This window comes from Spermophilus citellus (genome assembly GCF_964194105.1).
Source record: "Spermophilus citellus genome assembly, chromosome: 13".
Taxonomy (NCBI): domain Eukaryota; kingdom Metazoa; phylum Chordata; class Mammalia; order Rodentia; family Sciuridae; genus Spermophilus; species Spermophilus citellus.
In genome coordinates this window covers 116,808,838-116,815,317 of record NC_138193.1, presented here as the reverse complement: position 1 = coordinate 116,815,317, position 6,480 = coordinate 116,808,838, and the positions used below count along the sequence as shown (strand labels likewise).

At 37.7% G+C, this 6,480-nt stretch overlaps 1 long non-coding RNA gene across 1 annotated transcript; it reads right to left on the bottom strand.

Annotated features, from left to right (window-relative positions):
* Nucleotides 1-2,442: 2,442 nt before the first annotated feature.
* Nucleotides 2,443-6,020, bottom strand: LOC308632922. The gene is made up of 3 exons (XR_014018659.1): nucleotides 5,905-6,020; nucleotides 5,318-5,440; nucleotides 2,443-2,485 (listed from the first exon to the last, which is right to left on the bottom strand). It is a non-coding gene; the product is annotated as an uncharacterized lncRNA (long non-coding RNA).
* Between the last annotated feature and the right edge of the window lie 460 nt (nucleotides 6,021-6,480).

Genomic DNA, 6,480 nt, shown 5'->3' with positions numbered 1-6,480 from the left:
CTCACATATGCACACATGCATACACAAACACACACACACACACACACACACACACACACACACACACTTTTTTCCTACTCTGTAAAAGATGGCACATAGTTATACAAAATGATGCTCAGCATCCCATATCATCAGGGAATCATAAATTAAAACAATAGTGAGGTAGTATGGCACAGCTATTAGAACTGCTGATGTCTAAGAAACAGCAGTGCACCAACAGCTGCAGGATGTGAGATACCAGCAGTCTCAGGCATTACTAGGAGAACATGTGGCATGGCCATTTTGGAAGATGATGTGCTAGTTCTTCCCAAAGCAAAAAAGTCCAATCTATAACCCAACAGTGTCCCTATAAATCACCTTCTTTTAGAGAAATTCTTTGAAAAAGTATGTCAAAACAAAACTAGCATATAATTATGAATAGCAGCTCTATGATGCTGATCAGATCACAAATAAGAATGTCCTCCCAGGGCTGGGGATGTGGCTCAAGTGGTAGCGTGCTCGCCTGGCATACATGCGGCCCGGGGTTCAATCCTCAGCACCACATACAAAGATGTTGTGTCCGCTGAAAACTAAAAAATAAATATTAAAATTCAAAAAAAAAAGAATGTCCTCTGATACCTGAATGCATAACCAACACAGAATATAAAGGAATGAAGTACCACCCTACACAGAGAAATAGATAAATTCTACCTGGTACACTAAGTGAAATAAGCCAGGCTCAAGAGGCTACATGCTGTATAGTTTACCTTTTATGACATTCTAGAAAAGACAAAATTACAGAGGAAGAGTTGTGCAGGATGAGGCCCAGGTGCCTCCCAGCACAGGAGTCTCCATCTACATGGAGTTGTGGTGCACCACCCTTCCTGTGGTTTTTCTCATGACCATCCTCCATCCTGAAGCTTCCCTAGAGCCCACCAAAAGTCCTTATTAAAGCACAAGCCCCTCCTAGGCCTCCAGGAGATTCTGCAGGATTTAGGAGCTCTGTGCAAATAACCAAGGTAAAAGAATCAATATTAGGACAAAAAAATGCTCCTAACACCTCTGTCACTCAGGAAATATAAAGATTTTAGGAGTGCTGCACCAGGAACTGGGTGCAGAGGCTGAATGTGTATTTCTTATTATGTCACAGCCCATAATCTGGAGCAATAATGAATTCATTGCTCATAATGGAACAATGAATTAATTATATGGCAGAAACTGGGAGCTAGATTTCCCACTGATGGGGTGAGAAGTTATGATAAACAAGGGATGAAGGCAGAGGGATCTATGTCATAATGGGTCAGAATCCATTGACTGCAGATCAGTATAAACTCACATTTTGCTTAATACATTCACAGATGGTTCCACATAAACATAGTTATAACTAGGGGGTATGAAAAGATTAGAATACACATAAACTTCTTTGCATTGTCAATTGTGTGGATCAAGATGCAAGATGAAATATTTTTTATACACTGTTTAAAGACCTTTATTTTATTTATTTTTATGTGGTGCTGAGGATCGAACCCAGTGCCTCACACATGCCAGATGAGTACACTGCCACTGAGCCACAACCCCAGCCCCTGCCAGATGAAAGATTTTAATATCACTCTCCAATCAAAGGAGCCATGACTCTTTGAAGAAATGGCTGATACTAAGAGTAACACAGTAAATATATAAGTCAGGGTAATTTAAATATCAGAAAGAAAAAACTTTGGGACAAAACCAGAAAATATGTTAAAGGACAACAGGAGATAATGGAAAGATCTCCAATGGAAAGAATTCCCAATGGTTAAAGTAGGGATGAATTGAGCCGCAAAGTAGTATTTAAAAGGGGGGGGGGAGAACAAAAAACACCTTAATCAAACTATCCAGATGACTGATATATATAAATGACTGAATACACAAACAAATGAGGCTGAGTAGAAACCTCTTGTGCAGAAGAATTCCATATAATTGAGAGAGACACAGTCATCAAGGAGGTAGAGCTAACTCTCTGATCCCTAAGCGTGGGCTCTGCATTACAACTTCCTCCAGAAGAACAGACAATGTGGACATGCAAAAAAAGAGTAACTTCATAGTAAGAAACCTGAAAGTCCCTTCCTCAAGCAGGTGAGCACAATCAATACTACCATTTCACCTTGAGGGCAGGAGATGATAGAGCTGCTTTTCAGCTCAGTGACCAGCTTCCCCCAGTCCAATAGCCCCAGGCTAAATATGAGAAACACAAGGAAACCTGAAAGGCACTGCCTCAGCCAGGTGAGCACAGTCAATACTAATATGACAATAAGGACAAGAGATGACAGAGCAGCTCTTCACCTCTGTTACCTGCCTCCCCCAGACTCACAGCCCCAGTTTAAATATGAAAAAAGGAAAATTCAAAAAAAAATTATAAAAATACCTGACAAGTCATCCTCAATGTTCTCAAGGTCATAGAAACTGTCACCCCAAGAGAAGTCTATGGAGACATGATGACTGGATGTCATGTTGGCTCCTAGATGGGATCCTAGAACAGGAAGACACAGAACTGAGAATCCAAAGGATATGTGACTTCAGTTAATGTTAACATACCATTATTTTTTCTTCATGACAAATGGTCTAAGATGTTAACACTTTAGAGACAGCTCACCTAAGTCATAACAAGGGAAGAAACTAGATTGAGGCTACCTGGGAAATCTCTACACTTTCTTTTCAATCTCTGTATAAAGATAAAATTAATCCTGGCATGGTGGCACATGCCTGTAATCTCAGCATCCTGGGAGGCTGAGGCAGGAGGATTTTGAGTTCAAAGCCAGCCTCAGCAACTTAGTGAGGCCTTAAGTAACTCTGTGAGAACCTGCCTGTAAATAAACACGTACTTGTTTAATTATTCATACAGTTAATTACTGGTAACTGACACTCTTAGCTAGTTCTGTATTTTATTATGAACATTCATAACACAAAAATCAAATAGTTCAAATTAATATAAAAGTCAAAGTATGTGCTTCTTTTACATATTTCATGTTGAAGTAATAACATAAGTAAACTCCTTATATTTTTATGCTGTCACTAGGTTCTAGGTTTGCCTTCTTAAAACTTGATCAATAGAGGAGAAAAAAAATGACATTTTAGAGATTCTATTTCAACTCCTGGTTTAACTTTCCTGAAAGACTGACTTTATATTAAAAAAAAGTCCTAATGCAAATTGACTCACTGTGTCTGAATCATTTATCCCAAAGAATCCTTGTCTCTATTTTATTTCTATGCATACCTTTTTAGCAGCAATATAATCAAATATTTGTGACTGGGACAAATAGTCAAAGAAATAGTCATCTCCTCCAAGAACTCTGCAGGAAGTGGTGAGCCAAGAGAAGCAGAGGTGTCAGCTTGGTCCAGAAATTATATTAGATGCTGCTGTGCTGTGAGAAAACACTCTACCTTTTAGAAATCACAAGGAGCTATGGATGCCCACACTCTTGTATGAGTCTAAATCTAGTTGAACTTCTAAGTAATTTTATTGTCACTAGCTCATCATGAAGCTAATGACAACTAAAGGATCTATGGGGCTGGGGATGTAGAAAGATTTCCTAGCATGCAGGAAGCCCTAGGACCAACCCCAAGAACCACACACACAAAAAAAAGAATTTGTGTCTTCTTTTTATAATCAAATAGAAAATGAATAATCACTCCTCTTACGGAAACATGTTGGACCTAAAACACTTGAGACTCTCAGAATCAAAATACTTTCCTTACAGTGAATTGCATAGCTAGATCACCATAAACAGTGGTGTCACATCATAAACCATATTCACATTAAGCATACCATCAAAAAACAACAAAAAGGCTTTATTGACTGTTGATAAGAAAAATGAACATAATCTAGCTTAGGAAATTATTAACACATTGGAAACATATGATACTGATATCAAAATACTCCAGGAGAAGCCAGGCACTTTGACTCATGCCTGTCATCTTGGCTATTTGGGAGGGTAAAGCAGAAGGATCACAAATTTGAGGCTGACATTAGCAATTCAGCTAGACCCTGTCTCAAAATGAAATTGTAACAAAGACTGGGGACATATGTAGTTCAGGGCTTGCATAGCACAAGCAAGGACCTGGGTTTAATCCCCAGTGCCAAAAAAAAAAAATTCTCCAGGTGAGACATCTGACAACTATGGCAGGTACAGAACAAGGCAGAAGCCATTATGTCAGCCTCCTCAAAATGATGAAAGTAAACCTGCACTTTGTTCAGCTCACAATACTAACATGTCTAATTTCTGCTTCTAATAATTCAAATGCAACCATTTAAATATGATCAAAAGTGCATTTACTTTTCTAATGAATCCAACAAATATGAGAGAGATACTAAACTGCATTCTGAAAGCCACCTTATAAGCACATAGGGGCACCAACATTAGGATAAAATGTAATCATGGCATTTCCTACATGAATAACCCTAAATACTAACAAATACATAATTTCAAAAGAAAGACAAATTTCTGAAATCAAAAGCAAACTGATACATTTTTAAATAATATTTTGAACAGAGGCAAAACAAAGAGTTCTCCCACAAGAATTCCTGACAATATAAAGTATCATGCTCATTAGAAGGCCCATCCCTTTGTATGCAAGGAATAAGAGAACTTTCTGATGAATATAGAACTTTAATAGGACATATGAAAATGCTTTCTAAATTTGAAAAGAAGAAAATATGTTTTTTAAAAGCTTATTTTGAGTAAATGTATCTGAATTACAAAAAAGCAGTTACTGACTTGTCTCTTACATTTTGTAATGATTTGCATCTCAGGAGATTTCATCTATAGTGGTTTTATTTTTTTTTATATTTTTTTTTTTTAGAGAGTGAGAGAGGAGAGAGAGAGAGAGAGAGAGAGAGGGAGAATTTTTAATATTTATTTTTTAGTTCTCGGCGGACACAACATCTTTGTTTGTATGTGGTGCTGAGGATCGAACCCGGGCCGCACGCATGCCAGGCGAGCGCGCTACTGCTTGAGCCACATCCCCAGCCCCTATAGTGGTTTTAAATATCATGAAATATCAATGGTTAACATTAAAAATATCATCATCCCTCTTGTCTTTTAAAACTGATTTGAAATTTTCTTAGAATAATTTCATATGAATTTGGAAGAGGCACTTTGGTATATGTGTATATGTGTAAATACATGATCTTTTTAAAAATTTTTTCTTTACTTTTAGTTGTAGTTCAACACAATACCTTTGTTTTATTTACTTATTTTTATGTGGTGCCAAGGATCAAACCCATGGCCTCACACGTGCTAGTCGAGTGCCCTACTGCTGAGTCACAACCCCAGCCCCCATACATGATCTTTTGAAACTATACCTCTCATGCTTGAGTCCTGTCAAAGACATCTTCTGAGTGTGTGGTGCTGGGATGGACTCCATGGCCTCTCACATGCCAGGCAAGTGCTCTGCCACTGAGCTGCACACCCAGTCTCAAACATGTCTTAATAAATGGAAATTAATTAAAATCATTTGATTATGAGCATTTCCAAACAAGACAATTCTCTCAAACAAAACAATTGTCTCAATCAAAAACAAAGTAAACTAAATTTTTAAAATATTCCTTATTGGTGTAATCAAATAGAAAATGAATAAAAAAATAGAAGTTCACAGAATTAAAAATCCTATACAGGACTAGAGTTGCGGCACAAAGGCAGAGCATTTGCCTGGAATGTGTTAGGCCCTGGGTTCAATCCTCAGCACCACATATAAATAAACAAAATAAATAAATAAAATAAAAAGATCCACTGACAACTAAAAAAATATTTTAAAAATTCTGTAAAAAATTGAAAGAATATTAATTAAAAATTGAATAGGAAAAACCTATTACACAGAACTGAAGGCCATGGGGAATTACATAGCAAAATAACTCTAAAATAAGAAAAAATAATGAATCAATTAGCATACAAAAGCTTGGACTGATACTTAGAGTTCTCCCACTGGATGGGATCCTGGGATCATCAGGGCTCAAGGCTGGCTGTCATCTGCCCTTTAACAAATTCTGATTTTATTTCAAATGTTCATGATCTATAGAGAATAAAAGAGAGAGAAAGGTGAGTTTTCTAAATTTATTTTATGGTATGTCAAATTTTGATAATAGTCAAGATAATTCATCCAATGCAGGATGTCAGTGTTTATACAACAGATGTTATTTGTGCACCATTATGAATATATTGCCAATTAGCACAGCAGCCAGGGAGCTGCTCATCCTAGACTAACAGAGGCAGAGTCTGGAGGAGGGGGACGGAAGGTCAGGAGTGGGGGTTGGAAGATAAGTGGGGTCTGGAGAAGAGGCAGGGTCTTAAAGAGGAGGGTTGGGCTGGGGTTATGGCTCAGTGGTAGAGCACTTGCCTAGCATGTGTGAGGCACTGGGTTCAAACCTAAACACCACATACAAATAAATAAACAAAATAAAGGCATTGTGTCCATGTGCAACAAAAAAAAATTAAAAGAGGAGGGGTGAGGTCTGGAGGAGGGGCAGGA